This window comes from Ochotona curzoniae, unplaced genomic scaffold (assembly GCF_017591425.1).
Source record: "Ochotona curzoniae isolate NIBS_2020 unplaced genomic scaffold, NIBS_Ocur_1.0 contig_2294, whole genome shotgun sequence".
Classification (NCBI taxonomy): Eukaryota; Metazoa; Chordata; class Mammalia; order Lagomorpha; family Ochotonidae; genus Ochotona; species Ochotona curzoniae.
The window spans coordinates 1,020,007-1,040,253 of record NW_024465405.1 but is presented as its reverse complement, the minus strand read 5'-3'; the positions used below and the strand labels follow the sequence as shown (position 1 = coordinate 1,040,253).

At 43.6% G+C, this 20,247-nt stretch overlaps 1 protein-coding gene across 1 annotated transcript in view; it reads right to left on the bottom strand.

Moving 5' to 3' along the window:
• The window catches only part of DIS3L2 (DIS3 like 3'-5' exoribonuclease 2), a 332,757-nt gene that overhangs the window by 280,888 nt on the left and 31,622 nt on the right, over positions 1 to 20,247 (bottom strand). The window contains exon 2 of the mRNA XM_040972300.1: positions 18,346 to 18,463. The gene's annotated coding sequence lies outside the window, so the exon portion shown is untranslated. The remainder of the gene's footprint in view (positions 1 to 18,345; positions 18,464 to 20,247) is intronic.

Genomic DNA, 20,247 nt, shown 5'->3' with positions numbered 1-20,247 from the left:
AGCCAGAATTCTAACCCTTTTCCCTGTAGTCTGAAGAGGCCATCAAATACACTACTCATTTTTCCACTTGATTTCTGTGAAACTCAGCAAGCTGGACAGAAATGGCTGCCAATACTAGCCCCATTCCCAAGGCTTTTGGCCTCTCCCAGACACTCACTCTCACACTGCCTCTTAAACAGCTTGCAGCAGATTTGGGGGGTGGGGTAAAGAGGGAGCAGAATCTTCGCCTGGCCCTTCTAGTTATCTGAAGAAAGACTAGTTCCAACTACTCCCACGCAGAACGCAGTGGCAGCATCGACATCCGCTCAGCTCTCCCCCACAGTCTGTGTCTGCCCTCAGTGCTGCATGGCCTTCTTCCTGACAAAACCCTCTTGAGCACTCATCTTCTCCTCCTCCTGGATTAGAGAAGTCCCCGCATCTCGCAGCCTCGCCTCAACTGCTTTGCATCTCCTCTGTATCCAGCCACTGCAGAGCTCCACCACACCCACTGTTCTCTTCACACACGCATTCCCCACCAACAAAGGAAGGGCCTGCGCTCCATCCCTCCTGCCGCATCAGGCTACCAGCTCCCATCCCGTTCCTTTCCTCTCATTCCCATCCTTGTCAAAGTTTGAATTTAGTCTGACCTCACACTCTTTATTCCTTCCATGACATATTCCTTATTCTACCTCAGAATATGATTTTTTACCTCATCTCCACAATAAAACAAGGTTTTGGGTACTCCTAGAGAAAAACCCTCATTACTTTTAGGCATCTGTTTGTCTGTCGTGCAGTGTGTCCTTGACCAGCCCTCTGAACTAAAACCCTTTTAATCCTGGCTATGACGCAACCCTCTGGTTCACCTGTGTCCATGAACAGTTCCCAGATTTTCCTTGCTGACTCTTTCTATCACTTGCTCCTTTTTTCTAAGATTTACTTGTATTTTAAAGGCAGGAATGACACAGAGAGAGAAAAACAAAGAGATATTCCATCCACTGGTTCACTCCCCAACTGGCCACAACACCTAGAGCTGGCCCAGGCCAAAGCCAGGAGCCAGGAGCTTCTTCAGGTTGTCTGTATGGATTTAGGGGTCCAGGTACTTAGGCCATCCTCTGTTGCTTTCGCAGGCACATTAGCAGGCAGCTGGGTCGGAAGTGGAGCAGCCAGGTCTCAAATTGGTGCCCATATGAGATGCCAGCATCACAGGCAGCAACTTACCTCCTTCTCCCACAGTCCTGACAAGGGTCTATCATCAGCCCCATCTCTCACCTCTATTAAAGAGTTAAAGCTACATCTCCTCCCCTGCTTCCAAAGTTCTTCTTTAACTTTCCAACTTCCTGCTGAGTAATACTGGCAAGCACTTTCAATGCAACATGTTTCTAATTCAACTTATTATTCTTCTCAAACTAAATTTTCCACCTGCACACTGCATCAGATTAATGACTTCATTATCTCCCCAAGGAGCAAACAGTAGTCATCTGATTTTTCTCTCCATTAATAGCCTATTACCAAATTCTGTCTATACTACCTACAAAATGTGTCCTAAATAGATTACTTCCTTCCCAACTTGATTTGCACTGACTGAACTCTGGTAATTGCAGTATTACAGCATAAAGATGACAAGAGTTTCTTAACAGACCACTGATTTCTCTTCTTCCATCCATTTTTACCTAAAAGACCAAAGATGTCTTACAAAAGCGCCTTCCCGAAACTCAGGCCTCTTCACTGCGACTCTAACCTCTCTCCTCAGTCTCTTATCTACTAGAAGTGTTTTCAGGGGCTGGCATGGTGACATAGCACGCTAACCCTCCACCTGCCGCACCAGTATACCAAATGGGTACCAGTTCATGTTCTGGCTGTTGCACTTCTCATCCAGCTCCCTGCCTGTGGCCTGGGAAAACAGTAGAAAATGACTCACATCCTTGGAGCCCTACACCCATGTGACAGACCCAGAACCAGAAGTTCCTGGCTCCTGCTAACTCACCTAGGAAAACGGCAAACAGCCCAAGCACTTCAGTCCCTGCCACCCTCATGGGAGACCAAGACAGAACTCCAGGCTCCTGGCTTCAGCCTGTTCCAGTCCCAGCAGCTGCAGATATTTAAGAAGTGAACCAACACATGAAAGAGATCTCTCTCTCTCTCTCTTTTTCTTCTCCCTTCACAATGGGGCCAGAACAATGATAATACCTCATCTGTTCCACTTCCCATCCAGCTGGTAAAACAGTATGGCCCAAGGCCTTGGGACCCTGCACCCATGTGAGAGACCCAGAAGAAGCTCCTGGCTCCTGGCTTTGGAGCGGCTCAGCTGCAGCCGTTGTGGCCATCTGGGGAGTGAACCAGCAGATGAAGATTTCTCTTTGTCTCTTCCTCTCTCTCTGTTTCTCTGATTACGAAAATAAAAAAACGGAAATGATACCAAAGTAAAAACTGTAGTTTCAAAATTAATGTTAGGCATTAGAAGCAGTTAATATATATAAATTACATTATTATAAAGAAGGAAGGGAAACATTTTTTTAAAGCAGAAAAGGAAATTAAGCAAACTAACAATCAAGCATGTGGGAGGTGGATAAATATTCTCACAAATGCAGACCATAAAATTGTCACGTATTCTTCCTCATTAAGCTACTAAAGGCTATGCTCCAGCAAGATGACAAAGTGCAAGAAAGGATGATATGGGAAAAAATGAGGAGACCCAGTACAAAAGAAGTGCAAGGGAACTTTCCAGGATGACAGAAAAATGAGATGCTATGATGGCAAATGCACATCAGACAAGGGGCCACCTCAAGCTGGAGGACAGTGGTCGAGATGCAGCAGTGCCAAGAGAGAGAAAGAGTGCCATCACAAAGATCCCTGCTACCAAAGCACTGTGTTTTCTTAAAAAACAGATTTGTCTGAAATGCAAACTGACAGGAAAAGAGAAAGAGAAATCTTCTATCCACTGGTTCATTTCCCTATTTGCTGCAACTTCCAAGACTTGACCAGGTCAAAGCCAGGAGCCTGAACCCCCATCTGTGGTCCCCAGGTAGGTGGCAGAGGCCCAGGTTCTTGATCTATTCTCCACGGCCTTCCAGGCACATCAGCAGGGATCTGGATTGGCAGCAGAGCAGCTGCGGCTTGAACCAGCACCCCAATAAGGGATGCCACAGTAACGAGCAGGGGCTTACCCCACGTCACCACAATGTCAGCCCCTTGATTGTTTTCTGAATCTGAAGCAGGAACCTGATGAAGCCTGAGGAAACCAGACCAGAATCTGTTGAAGTTCCTACTTGCCCTTCTGGCATCATGACTCACTTGAGGTCCCTTATTTCACCACCCACACATGTTCTACTCGGACTCTGAGCATATGGATTCATCACAGGAGAGGACTCGGTCGGTTTCCTTGTATGTAAAGCAAGAACTGCATTACTCATGTCACAACCAGGAAGACACACAACAAAGAAAAGGAGAAACCACAGAGATGGGTTACCTACCGGGGGTATGTAAGAACAGGGTGAATAAATTGTTTCTAGAAACTGGGAAGGGAGAAATGAATGTGGGGCAGAATGTCACTGCACGAGCCTTGTTTTAATCTGATTTTCAGAGCCACATTCATGTCTCACATACTCAAAAAAATAAATACAATAAAATACACACAAGTGAAGGGAGCAAAGTCTAAAATGTGATGAAATGCAAGCAAATTATCCTGACTACACTTAAACAATATACATCGATGGAAAACTGAAAGACACAAAGAAGATGCGACTCTTATGTTGATGAACTGACATAATTAACATTGTCCTAGACTCAACACAATCTCCACCAAAATTCCAAAGACAGCTTCACAAAACTAAGGGGAAAACACCCTACAATTCACACTGAATCCCAAAGACCCCAAAGTCACATTGAATAAAAGGACCAAAAGGGGCAGGCATTTAGCCAAGCAGTTAAAACATCTGTATTCCACAGCAGTGTCTGTGTCTGATCCCAGTTCTGGTTTCCAATTTCAGCTTCCTGCTAACGATGATCCTGGGAGGCAGTGGTGACGATCCAGATCCTTGAGCCTCCATCACCCACGTAGGAGGCTTGTTCCCAGCTCCTGGCTGCAGCACAGTCAGCCAATCCCAACTCCTAGCCTCTGCAGCCCTGCAGGGACTGAACAAGAAAATGAGACCCCTCTTGGACTTGCTATCTCTCTCTCTCTCTCTCTCCATCTCTTTCCCTTCCCCAAGCAAAAGATAAGTATGTTTTTACTTTTCAAGCAAGGAGGCATTATACAATATAATCTCAAACTACACTAACCAAAACAACAGAGTACTGACAAAAAAAAAAAAGACCAATGGAACAGAATAGAGCCCAGAAATAAATCCATGCATTTACACTCAGTTGGTCTTCAACAAAATGCCAAAATACAGAGCTGGAAAAGAGCAGCTTGTAATGAATCGTGCTGGTAAAACAGAATAACCATATGCAGAGTATGAAATTGGAGCCTCCTTTAATAGTCTGTGTGAAAAACCAACTAGAATGCACTGAAGATGTAAATGTAATGTTTGAAACTAAAATATACAGGGAGAAAACAGAGGCAAAAGCTCCATGACGTTAGTCTAAGACAAGATTCTGAGAAGTAAACCCAGAAGCAATCTTTGTATCTGACAAAGAGTCAGCATCCAGAAAACGTAACCAATGGGACCAGCGTGGTGGTACAGCCTGCGACCCCACCATCCCATCTGGGTTGTGTTCTGGCTGCTGCACTTCTGCTCAACGTCCCTGTCAGGGTCCAGGAAAAGCAGCAGCAGATGGTTCAAATGCTTGGGCCTGGCCACTCATGGAAACATACTCCTGGCTCCTGAGGAGTACACCTGCAGATGGGCAATTCTCTTTCTCTCTCTCCTACCCTCTCTGTCTCTAACCCCAACTGTCAGATAAATAAATCTTTGGGGAAAAAGAAAGAAAAACAAACATAAGGAATATGAACAAGTCAACAGCAAGAAAACACATAATGCATTTTTGAAGATCCCGAACAGACATTTCTCAGGAGAAGCAATCCATATGGTCAACAGGTAACATGCAAAAACATTCAGACATGGGGAGCGGGAAGGGAGACCCCAGTGCCTATTAAGCCAGGTCTCTCTTCTTTCCCATTAAATTCTTCAATGACTCATAGATCATACAGTAGCATCACTTTCTTCAAGAAGGTTCTTGATTTTCTTTTTATTTCTTCAGTGACACATTACTGTGTTTTTTTTTTCTTCCTGTTATTGATTTTGTGTGTGTGTGTGTGGCTTTATATTTGAGGAAATGCACAGTAACTGTGTAATGGAGACTATCATATCCAGACGTGAGGACACAATGCAGCATGCATCTCTACTTCTAGGTCAAAGATGGACTCCCAGTGAAACTGTTAACTATATCTTAACAATAGGATGCTGGACTCTGTGCCATTGTCCATGCCCGCAATGATGGACATATGTTTATGAAGAACTATACTATAGTAATTATATAGGGGAACTCAGTGTGGGAGAAGAGGACTTGGGGAGAGGTTAAGGGAAATCCCAGGGCCTATGTAACTATATCATAAAATTATAAAATAATTTTTTTAAGTTTAGAAAGGGAAACAAAAAAGAACTTAAAAAAGAAAAATATTCAGCATATGAAAAAAATATTCAGGAATATGAAAATAAAAACAATAAAATGTCACGTCACAAATGTCAAAAAAGACAAAACACAGAAAGTGTTGATGAGGATATACAGAAAAACAAACTCTTGCACACTGTTAGTGAAAATACAAATTAATATAACAGCCATCATTAAAAAAGTATACAAGTCTATCAATAAGCTAAAGCCAGCAGCAGCAGGACAGGCGTTTGGTGAAGCACTGGCGGTACTCCTCAGGGCACCTGCATCCCACGTTAGCAGGCCTTGGTTAAGTCCTGGCTCCACCTCCAATCCTGGCTTCCTGCCGGTGCACACTCTGAGAGGGAGCAGGTGACAGATCAAGCACTTGAGAGTCTGCTCAGCAAGCCCAGAACCGATGACATTTCAGTAGCAAGGAGTGTATCTAGTATCCAGACCTCGGTTTCTAAACACCATTGGCCATGAAAGTGAAGCAGCTCCTCGGACAAACAGCCAATGCTGAGACTGGGTAGCAAAGTACAGAAATGAGAGGAGTTGGCGAATTAAGGCCCCAGGCCAAATCTACTCCGCCACCTGGCTTTCTAAGCCAACTTTACTGTAGCACATCCCATCACGCCTTTACCGGTTGACTACAGCTGCTGCTTGCTGCAAACACAGAAGGAAGAAGTTGGGATAAAAAGCCCACAAAGCTGAAAATATTTACAATCTGGCTGCTTTGCTGAACAAGTTTGCCAAGTCTTGGCCTAGAATATCTTTTTGCTCCAGAAATACTCAAAAAATGATGGAGGCATGTCAAAATTTCATAGGACCCAGTCAAAAAAGCTCCTATTGGCTGAACAAGACAATATTTTAACTGACAAATTATAAACCATTAAATTAGAACCTAAGAGCTCATACTGATGAAAGAAAAATAAATAAATAAATGAGAGGGAAGCTCCTCTTTACTGTCAGAATGCCAACTAATAAGTGTCGAAAATGATGGAATTAGAAAATACTGCTGAAAACAAGTGCCGCAATAATTAATACTCATCAACACACAAGAAAACAGGTGGACAAGAAGTTAGAGGAGTCCCAAATGATCCTCAAAGAAAACTAGGGCACACAAAGAGAAAGGTCATGTCCTGTCCATGGAGAAGTCCACCCAGCAGGCCCCCTTTACCCAAGTGACGACAGTGACCACCTGCCATGGAGCCAATCCATCAGCATCCCATGCTTCCTGCCAGGACACCTATCACACTTCACACCTCAGTTCTAAAAAGCCAAACTCAGGGACCTGCTATAAAACAAATAGCCTGGGGCACGGTGCAATGGTGTAGTGGTTAAGGTCCTCGCCTTGCAAGCGCCAGGATCCCATATGGGCACCGGTTCTAATCCCAGCAGCTCCGCTTTCCATCCAGCTCCCTGCATAGGGCCTGGGAAAGCAGTCGAGGATGGCCCAAAGCTTTGGGACCCTGTACCCGCGTGGGAGACCTGGAAGAGGCTTCAGACTGGCTCAGTTCCAGCCGTTGCAGCCGCCTGGGGAGTAAACCATCAGACGGAAGATCTTCCTGTCTGTCTCTCCTCCTGTCTGTATATCTGCCTTTCCAATTTAAAAAAAAAATGACCTGAAGTCTTAACAAAAAAAAAGCATGAAAATAAAAACTGTTTCAGACTTAAAAAGACTAATACACACAACAGCTGTTTTCATATGACAAAACTGGGAAATCTGAATAACATTTATACATTACTAAAAGGCATTATGTATATCAATGTATATATCAATAGTAATTTCTTGGTTTTGATCATTGTACAGTGGCTACAAAAACTGATGGCTTTACAATTTATTCTCCAACAGCTCCAAAAAAAGAGAGTAAGCAGGCAGCAATAATAAAACAAATATGGCAAAATGTAACACTGGGGATCTGGCAAGAAACAGAGAAATTCTTCGTTTCATTCTTGCAGCTCTTCTGTAGATCTAAAATTACTTGGTCTTCAAAAGAATCCAAGTCTTTACTTGCAGAATCATTCCTGTTTTGTTCAATTACATTTTTACTCATGCTAAAGAGTATTCTCAACAACTGACAATATAACAATTTAAAAACACCCCTTCCGTGAAATGCAAATGATGCATTACATAAAAGAAGTCCAAATAATTAAAGGATATGGGAGCTACAAGCTTATTCCATCCTGCTCACACGAGCCAAGCAGATTTATTAGCTGCAAGCTCAAATAAAGTGACCTCAAATGAGAGTTATGTCAGTAAAAACGCCACCTCTTAACAGGTCAGAAGTAACTTTATTCACTTACATTTTACCAAATATTTTAAGGATTTAGAAGATTAAATGTCCTGAAAGGGACAAGAGCCCAGTACTTTTTACAAACACAGCTGTTGGTTAAAGCTCTTGAGAAAAGACAAGTTCTGGAATAGAACTCAGTTGTAGAAAAGAGATAATGGCTATAAAATATTAAACAAATTTGGAATTCCTTATTATTAATTTAATAGCTCTGTTCTTTCCAAATACATACTTCATTTCTGTATGCTACACCCTCTCTGCAGGTCTTACATACTGAAAAATAGACTTACAAGGTCTCTACACTCATGGCACTTACAACCTAAAGAAAGAGGATAGACAGAAACCAGGCCCACAGTTAATATGGCAAAGCAGCAGAGATGAGACAGTGACACACAGCACAGGCAGAGGACTTGACTTCAGCAGAACCTTCCTGGCAGAGGGCAGGACAAGTGCAAAGTCACCGAAGAAAGAACAACTCACACATTTGAATTTAAAAAAAAAAAAAAAGGCTTTCCTATATAGTAGATGATAGCGAATAATAATCGATGTATTTTAGGTGTAGGAACAGTACTATACGTGAAAAAGCATTCATACTGCATAGTAACATTTATAGATATGCATCAACTATGCCAAGGATTTCTCTGAAACAGTTTAACAAAATGAAGAGAGTTGGGGGCAGATGTCTGCCCTCGTAGTTGGGATGCCTTGATTCAGTGCCCACCTCTGGCTCCTGACTCCAGCCTCCTGCTGATGCCCACCAGGAGAGGCCACCGAGATGCCTCAAGTGATCAGGTCCCTGCCACCCACTTGACTGACTGGTGAGCTCCTGGCTCCCAGCACCCCCCTCCCCCGGCTGTTAGCAGCATCTAGGGAGTAAACTCATGTGCCACCCCTCAAAGAAAAAAAATGTGTGTGGGCATTTGGTGCGGCAGTTCAAACACCACTTGGACACCGACATCCCTAATCAGAGTGTCTGGGTTCGAGTACTGGCTCCATGCTTCATAAATGTCCTTGTTGATGGCAGATGGTGGCTCCAATAGCTGGGTCCCCAGCAGCCACAAAGGAGACCTGGGTTGAATCCCTGGTTCCTGGCTTCGGCCTGACCTTACCGTGGCTGCTGGAGACATTTGAGCAGTGATCCCAGTCCATCTCTACCATTCAAATAAATAAATAAATTTAGAAACGGTTTTAAAATTCATAGACAATTAAAGGAAAAGGTACTTTTAAAAAATGATAAAGCAAAAGTGCAAAAGTTCACCAATTTAGGTGAAGCATAAACGAGGATAAAGTACTGTTCTGTTTTGTATGCTTTAGATGTTTTGTAATCATTTTTAGAAATTCTGTGCAGCAGAGCTTCATGTAAAAACTAACACCCGGGGCTGGCACAGTGCCTTAGAAGACTGATCCTCTGCCTGCAATGCTTGTATCCCATGTGGGCTCCAGGTTTAGTCCCTTCCAATCCAGTTTCCTATTTGTGCACTGGGAAGGCAACAAACACGGTGCAAAGCCTTGGGTCCCTGTGCCCACATTGGACACCCCAAGGAAGTGCCTGGCTCCTGGCTTCAGAGAGGCTCAGCTCTGACCATTGTAGCCATTTGAGGAGTGAACCAGCAGAAAGATTTCTCCATATCTCCCTCCTTCTCTCTACTACTCTTTCAAGCAAAAAGTAAAATAAAATAGATCTAAAAAATTAATAAAAGAACCTGATAACACCTTCTACCCTCCCCCTTTAACTACCTCAGCTAAACCACTGCCTCTTCCATTCTGTCTTCTGAGAGACACAGGTCCACATTGGCCAGATCCTGTAACTAAATCCGGCCTCCCTGACAGATAAAGCTCATCTACCTAGGGCACAGTCAGAAGCAGAGAGTACTGAAAATAAGAGAACATAAACAACCACACACTGAGAAAGAGGTCCTTCCGAAGGAGACAACTGGGAACAGCAGGGCCAAGGAGCATCCTTCCAGAATGAAAACACAGTGGGCCTCTTCCCATCCATCCCACAGAGGCCACTCTGGCCAAGACCTGCTGATTGTGAAATCAGTCTTGGTCTTACATGACCTTGCTGTGGCATCTGACACATTGGAACAATCCTTCCCCTTCTAGAACTTCACTTGTTCCCTGGCCAATGCCCACACTTCTTCCTTCTCAGGGCAAGGGTCACACCCACAGCCCCTCCCCAGAGATAACCAGTGACCTGTGTCCCAGGAGATCCAGTCTGGAGGAACCAGGAATGAGTCCCTCTGGAAACCCAAGCATCTCTAATTTACCACAATGTTCTGGAAATTAGTGTCACAAACATCTTCTTCTGGTAACATAACAGAGTCAAAATCCTAAAAAGCCTTTGATAACCATATCACTGTAAGTGATGAGCAAAATATCACCAGCTCCTTTCACAACACATAGTTGAGCTCTTGAGAAAGAAATGGAAATCCCCAGGGCTCAAAACCAAGAATCCAGAGACAGCAAACACGGCGGCTGAGGGATCAGCACCTTGTGGTGTGAGTAACACTGAGCTGTGTGCTCTAAAGCCACACGGGGCGGGGCAGGAGATACTGTCTTGACGCCCTGAGATATACACAGGTAGAAGCGAGTTCCCTGCAAAACCTCAGACCCTGGAAGCTCAATAATTTCTCTGAAAAGACACACTAGAAAAATCACACCTAGGCCCTGTGCTGTATGGCACTGTGATACTGGCACCCACGTGGGCACCAGTTTGGTTCCTGGCTATTACACTTCTGACAAGCTCCCTGTTAATGTGCCTGGGAAAGCAGAGATGCCCAGCAGCTTGGGCCCCTGCATCCACATGGAAGCCCTGGAAGAAGTTCTAGCCTCCTGACTTTAAACCAGTCCAGCTTCAGCTGTTGTAGTCATTTGAGGAGTGAGTCAGTAAGTGGAAGATATTCATTCTCTCTCTCTCCTCTCCTCTCCCCTCCCTCTCTTTCTCTCTTGGGGAATGAGCCAGAGGATGGAAGATTTGTGTGTGTGTGTGTGTGTGTGTGTGTGTGTGTGTGTGTGTGTCATTCTCAAATAAATAAACACCTACTGTAGAATACAGATTAAGCCTGTGTCAGTTTTTGACCCAAGCTCCAGCCAGGAACCCAGAAACACTCCTAACCAGAGCTTACGCTCATGCAGTATTGTCAACATAACTAACATGAAACTCAGACATCAGCTTAAATTAACCCTGAACTCCAGGTAGTATCCTGGAGTGCCAAGGGATATAGAAAGAGGAAGGACATGGAGAAAAATAATTACATCAGCTGGCATATTCCTCAAATGGACACAAGCACTGGTGCTATACCAGGTCAAAGAAGACAGGAGCCCAGAACTTATTCTGGGTCTCCCATGTAGCTGCATGAACCCAAGGACTTGGACCACCTGCTGCTGTTTTCTCAGGCATATCAAGCAAGGAGCTGGATTGGAAGTGAAGCAACAGGGACTTAAATGGGCATTTATCAGGGATACCAACACTATTCAGAAGCTTGTCATGCTATGCTACAATGTTGGTTCCTAAAAGACAGATCTTTCAAAAATTAAACAAAACTTCTAAAGGTAAAAAGTTTGGACCAGCACTGTGGTATGGTGGGTAAAGACCAGCACTGTGGTATGGTGGCATCACATATGGGCGCTGGTTCAGAACCCTTTTGTTCTACTTCCAATCCAGCACCCTGCTAATGTGCCTAGGAAAGCAGCAAAAGATGGCTCAAGTGCTTGGGCCCCTGCACTCACATGGGGGACCTAGATGAAGCTCCTGTCTCTTGGCTTCAGCCCTGTCCATTGTGGCCATAGAGGGTGTGAACCAGTGAATGCAAGATATCTTTCTTTCTTTCTCTCTCTCTTTGTTTCCGCACCCCCCCCTTTCTCCCTCACTTTTTGTTGCCCTGTCCCTGTCTGCAGTTCTGCCCTTCAAATAAATAAATAAATATTTTTAAAGGCAAACAGTAATTAACTGGTGGGTAACATCAATGCACCACACTATTTCCTCTTAACTTTTAACATCACATCAGACTGTTAAAAGTATAACTGTACTGCATGTGTTTCTCAATATTTGTGCGGGAGACACTTGACTAAGCATGCAGCAGGAGGAGAGAAGGACTTAAATGGAGGCAAGGTTTGTGAATTGGTAGATGCAGATGCTAGCAGACAGGACACAGTCAAGATGTCCACTCTCCCCAACAGTGATGAATTCAACAGAATTCATGCTAAAACTGCAATATCTTTTGCAGAAATAAGTAAACTTATCTTAAAATTTTAAAAACCAAAAGAACTAGAATAAAATAATGAACAAAACAACAAAACATTTAGCTTGGAGGAATGACCCTACCCAATTTGAAGCAAATAAGTCTTTACAAAAGAGAGAGACAGAGCGAGAGAGAACAGAAAATGGAAAGCTGAAAGAGGTTTATATACAAAGTCACCTTAATGAAAGGCACTAGATGATCACCATTAACATCAACCTAATATTGTAAATTCTCAGTGAAAATCTCTAGGGAATTAAAGTTCAATGCTGCAGACCCTTAGAGCTAACAATGGGGCTCCTGGGCTCAATCAATGATTTACTGAACACACACACACAAAAAGAAAAAAATCAGAAAAACAGCACTGTATCATCTTCAAGTTTAGCCACCAACTACAGCTCTAGTTTTTTTTAAAAGGATTATAATTTTTGGTGTATTCTGGGTTTTCATAGCTTTAACTTTTAAAAGCATTATACTAAAAAAATATAATTAACAGTCTTAGATTGTGAAATGTTTTATCTGTTTGTGCAACCAAAAACTTAGCAGAGTATCTGCTAAGTAACAGCTCAAGTTTGTTTAAAAATTCCACCACTTTATTCCCACCAAAATCCCAAGCTCTTTTACAGGTATGAATAACCTTATATAAGTAAGCATTCAATTTGAGGTTGAGGCAGTAAAACTCATAGAAATTTTGGTTCCTCCACTCACCTGCATATCAGTCCTCTGGACTCGATCTCACTCGCCAATGTGTTAGTCTCTGTAGTCTGTGTCAGATCTGGCCAACAGCACCTCTCTCCTTCTCACAGTGCGCCCTTCCTAACATGTGGTTCCAATCTGTGACCACCCTGCCTAAAACCCATCCCAGGGCCCAAAACTAGATGCTGGGATAGCTTACCTTGCCACTGTGGTCCAAACATAAGCCTTTTGGGCTTTATGATTCTAACTAAAACCTTCACTTGTTCATTCATTCATTCAATGAACAAATATCTACTGACTCCTACATGGGACCAACCCTAAGGAGCATAGAAAGAGTCCAGTCCTTCCTATCACAGACTATAGGATGGAGGAAAAACATTAATCAATCATGCAAATTGACTGGTAACCTCAAAGTGAATGGGCCCTCTGGAATGAGAGGGCATATAACACTCTCAAGGAATGGGACTGCAGCTTCAAGAACAAAGAGGAAAGAAAGGTAAGGTGAGGCTGGAGGGGAAAACAGGATATATTAAGAAGTTTGGATTTTTATTTTATAAACAGTGAAGGGTACTGAAGTGTATTAGTAAGGAGGGCAAGGTCAGATTTACATTCTCCTAAGATGCATCTAGCTTCAGGGTAGAAAATGCACCAGGGACAAAAAGACAAGAATGAGTTGGCCCCCACTTAGGAGGCTTTTGGAGAAGCACTGGACCCAGCCTGGTAGCCTAGTGGTTAAATCCTTGCCTTGTATGTACCAGGATCCCATATGGGTGATGGTTCATGTCCCAGCTGCTCCAATTCCTTCCAACTCTCTGCTTGTGGCCTAGGAAAGCAGTAGAGGATGATTGGAAGCCTTGCGACCTTGTACCCACATGGGAGACCAGGAGGAAGCTTCTGGCTCCTGGCTTCAGATCAGCTCAGCTCTGGCCACTGCAGGCACTCGGGGAGTGAGTAAGCGATGGAGATCTTTCTCTGTGTCTCTCCTTCTCTTTCTAGATCTGCCTTTCCATTTCAAAAAAAAAAATCCGCTACTGAGACCAAGAATGAATTAAGAAGCCAAAAAAAAATCAATAAAAGTTGGAGAAGAATTGCCATGAAAAAGAAGAGAAAGGGCTGGCAACGACAACGAGCTTTCTGGCTTGCACAACTGGATAGACAGGAGCAACATCATCATGATCCCAGAACTGGACATGCTAAGTGGGATACAAAAGCAACATCAAGCAATACCAAGAAACAGCAAGCCAGAGCCCTGGAGAAGTCTGCACTGAGGTCAACTTTGAGAGTCACCAAGAAGAAACTATACTGAACCCATGGGCCTGAATGAGATCAAAATATAGCATGGAAAAAGAGAAGGGAGTCTAGATATAAGCCGTGAGAGGCTTCAAAGGTTAACAGACAAAGACAAAAGGGCCTTACTGGAGGAGGGTGATGTCAAGAGAATCAAGGCCTCAAGAAGGTAGCAGGCATTCTAGTCAAAGGCTGCTGAGACTGCAAAACAGACTCAAACGAGAGCTAGGCTCAGCAGCACAGGCGTCTCAGGGGCTTAGCGAGCGTTGTCCTCATGACACAACAGATAACACTTGAAGAAAATGAGCTCAGGCGTGACCAGGCTCGGGGAAGGTGGAGCCCTTAGTTCAGCCAACTTCTGCGAAGTTGGGCTGTGAAGAAGAGGAGGGAGAAACAAAACGGACAGTTTGCGTTTGCTGTTGCTAGTATTTTGATGACAGGAAATATGAGCTCACGAACACATTGCCAGGAAGGAGTGGAGAAGGCGTGGAGGTCAAGGACGCAAGCAGCTTCCGTGGGGTGCGTAGAGTATATTTTCACTGCTTCTCCCCAATCAGCCTCTACTGCACAGCCTCAACTTCAACCCCACTTTAAAATTTTACCCAAGGGAGAATCAAGATGGTGGAAAAGGGTAAGGACACGTTTAAACAGAGAAATATTAGCCAATGTGAGGCAGAGAGGGCACATTTCAGGAAATAAAACAGGACAGAACAACAGCAGAGGGGTACCTGGAGACTGACAGACACATGCAAGAGCAAAAACAACAGCGTGGTGATGCAGTGACTGATACTCCAGTGGCATTCACAAGTTGTGGTCTGAACCGACCAGCTGCCAGAGTAACACAAAAAAGAATCTCCAGCAACAAGGCGGAAAGGGATGTTTACAAGGAGCTCGGGAGGTGAACCCAAAGAACTGCCCATCCTACTGGTCTGTTTCATTTCAGCAGGAGCAGAGACAGAGCAGCAGATCCCAGACAGGCAGTGCAGGAACAGGGTAGAATTCATAGCCCAGTGAGCCCCCTAGAGCCAAATTGGGCGCCATTTTGTATAAGGAGGCAAGGGCTATGGACATGCTGCACATGCACAGAGCTGGGAGTGAACTCATTTCTGGCTCAGCAAATTGCAACAGCGTGGCATCCTACAGGTGCCACTCAAGACAGGTCTGGGGAGCCCTCAGAACTGACGGCCAACAGATCAAGAACTCTAGTAGTGCCACATCAGGTGGCACTTTCTACAGTGTGACAAAGAATTTAAGACCACAGGGACAACAGTGAGCTGTCATGCGCTGAGCTTGGCAAGAACACACTGAGCTCAGTATATTGCACTGGTCCCACAGGAAAATAATACACACTTTGCATTGTACAGGTAAAATATGTCTGTGTAGACCCAGACCTAACAGCCAACAGGTTCCAGCAAGATCAGCACCACCAACCTAGTTATATAGGACCCCTGGGGTCTCCCTAATCCTGGGAACTGCTCCAACCGGAAGTGGGAGAAAGGTTGTACAGACACAGTGCAGCCTCAGCATGGTATCACAGAAGGTAGAGAGTGGTGAACCAGGAACTAGGACTATGGAGACCATGGTGGAAATCTAATTTAAGAACCCAGACCTGGAACCCACTGCATGGAGTGGCACAGTGACTACAAAGAGCCATGTACCAACTGCAATAAGTAAAATCGAATTGTAGACCTGTGGGTGGTGACATAGCTTAGAAACTTGCCCCCAAGGAGAACGTTCTGCTAAAAAGATGTACAACCACCAAGAGCAAAAGAAGAGATACAGGAACAATGAATATAACTGAAGACTCCCCTGCAAAGGAACAAAAACCTTTGTCAACCTCAGAGTTCACTGAGGAAGACATCGAGAAAATGGGATACACAGATTTTAAAACACTTGTTATCAAACTTCTCATCAACAACAAGAAGCACGTAAAGCAGGTATTCAAGGAATTCAAGGAATATGTCACACTGAAAACAAATCAATCAAAGCTGATCTATCAGAAATGAAGAATACAATGGAGCAAATTAAAAGTACAGTGGAGAGTTTCCAAAATAGAATGAAGGAGGCAGAAGAAAGAATCTCAAAATTAGAAGATATTTCCTGTTACCAGGGAAAAACAAACAAAAAGCCACAAGCAGAGCTGGGTCAGGTCAAAAAAGTATTCAAAAATTGAAAGACACCATTAAAAGGCCAAATGTAATAGTATGGGAGTCCCAGAAGGTGCAGAAAGAGAAGCTGGGGTTACAAATGGATTTAATGAAATCATAAGGGAAAATTCCCCTAATCTAGAGAAAGAATTGAGAAACAACATCCAGAAGGGGCACAGAACTCCCAACAGGCTTGATCAAAAGCAATCTTCACCACAACACATGACCATCAAGCTCTCTTCAATTGAACATAAGGAAAAGATCCTTAAACGTGCACGTGAAAAACATCAACTGACATATCAAGGAATGACAATTAAACTCACAGGAGATCTCTCACAGGAAACTCTACAGGCCAGAGAGATTGGAGCAACATAGTCCAGATTCTAAAAGCAAAAAACTATCAGCCCAGGATAAGGTACCCAGCAAATCTTTCCTTCGTCTTCAAAAAGGAAATAAAAATCTTCCACAGTCAAGAAAAGTTAAAAGAATATGCCTCTTCCAAATCTGCCCTACAAAGGATACTTCAAGATGTTCTCTTGACAGGGAAGAGGAATAGCACCTACCAAAACCAAAGGCAAATGTGAAGAACATCCTAGTAAAATGACAGCAGAAGACTAAATCAATGAACAACCCATTGCTAACATGACAGAACCAAATTACCACCCATTCATATTAACCCTGAATGTAATTGGCTTCAACTCATCGATCCAATGTCATAGATTAGCAGACCGGATTAAAAATCAAAACCCATTTATTTGTTTCCTACATTTCACAACAAAGATCAACAGAAACTATATCTCATGGATTTTGAAGTTTTTGTTAGTTGCATCTCTTCAAAACACTTTCTTCTGATTAAATTCTTCAATGACATATAGATCATATCGTAGCATCGTTTTCTTCAAAAAGGTTCTTACTTTTCTTTTTCATTTCTTCAGCGACACATTAGTCATTCAGTATCATGTTACTTAACTTCATAGTGTTGTTAATTTCCTTTTTTTCCTTCCTGTTGTTGGTTATGATTTTTGGCTTTTAAGGTGATAGATATATAGTAACTGACTGTGTAATGAAGACTATCATATCTAGGAGTATGTAATTTAACTTCAAGGTGTTGTAAATTTCTATTTTTCTTCCTGTTATTTTGCATTATGACTTTTCATTTAAGGAGATGTATAGTAACTGTGTAATGGAGACTATCATATCTAGCAGCAAGTTATTTAACTTCATGTCATAGTAAGTTTCTATTTTTCTTCCTGTTGTTGATTTTTATTAGCCTTCATTTTAGGGGATGTACAGTAACTGTATAACGGTGATTATCATATCCGGATGTGAGGATACAATGTACTATGCATCTCTACTTCCACACCAAAGATGGGATCCCAATGAAATTGTTTACTATATCTTGACAATAGGATGCTGGACTCCCTGCCATTGTCCATGCCCACAATGATAGACATGACTGTATATGAAGAACTATACTATAGTAATTATATAAGGGAACTCAGTGAGAGGGGAGGGAATTGGGGATGGTATAAGGGAAATCCCACAATCTATGGATCTGTATCATAAAATGATAATAATAAAAAGAACTAAAATTTTTTAAATACATAAATAAATTTTACCCAGGGACCAGCACTGGGGCAGGTTTAGCTACAGCTTGTGTTGCTGGCATGTCATATCAGACTGTTACTCTGAACCCCACCTGCTCCACTTCCAACCAGCTTCCTGTGAATGTGCCTGAGAGGGCAGCAGATAATGCCATCCATGCAGAAGATCTGGGTGGAGTTCCTAGTTCCTGGCTTCAGCTGGTCCAGAGCTAGCTGGCAAGTGAACCAGCAGTTACTCTGCCTTTCAAATAAATAACTATTTTCTATCACATTTTATCCATTAAAGAATGGCTCAGCTTGCATATACTCTCCCTCTCTGAGTCTTCCCTAATTTCCCTAGCTCTTGGGACAACCTCTCCTGCAGTCCCATAGTTGATGGTTCCACATCTATCTGACCTGTATTGCAGATCCCACAGAACACACACAGAGAAATGAAGAGTGCCCTTCCTGCCCAGTCCCAGTGCCCTCCCCTTAGCATAGCCTTTCTTCCCCATGTCAGAACACATACCTCCACCTGCAAAGTCCTGAACAATCACATCCTTCAGCAGGTCAAGTCTTTAAGGTCCTTGTCTGTCCTGTTGACTGCGTTATCGCCAGTGCCTGCAAGAGCCGGACACAGAGGGCACCTGGGAAATGTTCACCAAATGAAGTCATACAAAGAGGCATTCTGCGACACCCTCAACTATAAATGCCTGAGGAGCAAAGGCCATGTCTTACACATCTTTCTACACAGCACTTCTACAGAGTAATTTCTATCTCATGCCTGCAGTAACATGATGATAATTCACTATGGCCTAATGTCACATTCAGACTCAAGGGAGCTTGCCAATAGGCCTTGCTACTAATGAAAAGGAATGAGAAGCCTCTGTCATGTTTCTCAACTCTCATTTTGGAACATAATAATAGATGTCCTTAAAATACTAAATATTGCCCCATTCCCTAGGATTTAAGGAAACCCTTTAAGGAAAACTGAACAGTCCCTTGTTCCTGAGGTTTGCTGGGTTTGTTATGTTTTGTTTTTTTATAAATTCACATAGTGCTCAAAAATCTTAGTGTCTAACAGCAGATTTGTTGGAAAGCTGGAGTTTCATATTTTCATGTCTGGGGGTAACACGCAGCACGGCAGACACGGCGTGAAGTGAATGATGCACACCAGCAGGGGGCCAACAGTATCACCTTACCCACCACCCTGCGAAGGCAGAATGCCCCCGCAGTACCCTGATGCCCCCGCAGTACCCTGATGCCCCTGCAGTACCCTGATGCCGCCGCAGTACCCTGATGCCCCCACAGTACCCGAGTGCTGCTCACACATCACCCACAGCCCATGCCACGCCTGCAATGAGGCAGCATGCAAACGCAACATGGAGGGCATCGTCTAGTGGCTCTCAAACATAAGCTTAGCTACCCGATAAGGCCCACAATGCTATGAGGCAGGTACTACCTCACTTCCCAACAAACAGCTTCATTTCTCACATGTACTTTGCACACGATAAGATGATTTCAATCTCATTCTTCTTTCTCACATTTTTATTACCATAATAAAGGTCATCTACAGGATGATCAAATTGGAACAAACAAGATTACTTCTTATGCTTTAAAGATGTGCATATCAACTGGCATCTTAATACCCTGAAATTTATTGCAACCTCTCTTTTTGGGAAAAATACACACATTCTGGAGACAAATTCTAGACAAGCGGAAAAATGCTCAAGCCAAAGTAAAGCACAACAAAACCTTCAGAATGAGAAGAAATCTCTCACCCAGTCAGGGAGGAAGGAAACCACAGAGAAACTTGAGAAGTCAGAAACAGTCACTAAGTAAGCTTCTCACAGAACCTGAAGAAGCACAGGGAGACCCCGACGTCAGGACTCATGCTCACCTCCGAGACCAAGAGCAAATGTCTTATAGAACACAACTGCCAAGGGTTCAGTTTCTCACACCGTGTGGGACCACGGGCTTACCTTCATTGGAATCTGTCCGCCAGGATGCGCAGACTTAACAATGACAAAGCCAACCTGAGCATTCCTTGGAAAGCAGTCAGCACCACTGAAAAAGCTATCCTGGAAGGCTGTAGAAACCATCACCTCTATTTCATATCCCTACTATCAAATCAAGTCTAGGTCTCCTCATCTCTCCTCATTCTCATCTTTGCAGGGAAACAGAGCAGCGGGGGCAGAGTGGGGGCTGATTCACTTTCTATTTCGGAAACGTAAAAGTACATGCAATTGGGGCTGATGCGGTGGCATGGCACACTAATCCTTGTGGCACCGGCATCCCGCTGGGCACCAATTTGTGTCCCTACTACTCTACTTCTGATCCAGTTTCCTGCTTGTGGCCTGAAAAGCAGCTGAGGATGACCTGAGTCTCTGTGCAAGATCAAGAAGAAGCTCCTGGCTCACAGCTTCCTACT